The 773-nt window shown below is 34.3% G+C and overlaps 1 protein-coding gene across 1 annotated transcript in view; it reads right to left on the reverse strand.

Annotated features, from left to right (window-relative positions):
• Positions 1 to 241: 241 nt before the first annotated feature.
• LOC119586732 overlaps positions 242 to 773 on the reverse strand; it is a gene marked incomplete in the record, with an annotated part of 4,969 nt that continues 4,437 nt past the window's right edge. The window contains 1 exon segment of the mRNA XM_037935459.1: positions 242 to 773.

Raw genomic sequence — 773 nt, forward strand, 5'->3', positions numbered from 1 at the left:
AAACGCATCTTAAAGTAGACCCTCATGGGATCAGTAGAGAGAAATTTACATATTCAATATTGGGTTTCGGCTTTAGCATATTTATCCACAGTCTCTTGGAAAATTCTACGAGGAGCTTCCCATCTACCTACAGGAGTTATTTCATGGTAGGATATAAGGTTTCATTATCCAGCATCTTATAACCTAACATAGAACTGTTATCTAAAGTGATTAATGGAGGCCAAAAAATAAGCTAGCCTTTTAACATTTATTTTGAAGTTAATGGATTTACAGGAACAAAATATATCGAAAAATTTATGGACAATAAATTATTCATAAACTCAGCTTTGTATATGTTTCTTCTTTGTGGAGGTTGCAAAGAGGATTTTAAATTTTAAAAAAAGTAGTAAACAAGAGTTTTTTTTTGTTAATTCTTTCTTATTTGTCAATTTCTCCTTACTTAATACTCCCTTGGTGCTGATGATAGGCCATGGCAGCCTGTATTATTGAGAACATACATTTAGAAAAGGAAGCGCCTAGGTAAATGGCATTGATCGTCTCCCGGGATAATGTACATCTTAAATTTTTTGATTCAACAATGGTTCTTCTTTATATCATACTATAGCATCAGTAATTCCCCTTAATGTTTTATCAGTCCCTGTGTATGAAGACGACTCTCCGTTTTCCATCCAATAAAATTATATGAACGTTAAAAATGCAAAAGAGTACAGGCAGAAATACGGACGTTCTCACTCAGCCTCGTTTAAGCAACAATCTCCCTCTCCTGCGACCCA

Source organism: Penaeus monodon, chromosome 21, assembly GCF_015228065.2.
Source record: "Penaeus monodon isolate SGIC_2016 chromosome 21, NSTDA_Pmon_1, whole genome shotgun sequence".
NCBI lineage: Eukaryota > Metazoa > Arthropoda > Malacostraca > Decapoda > Penaeidae > Penaeus > Penaeus monodon.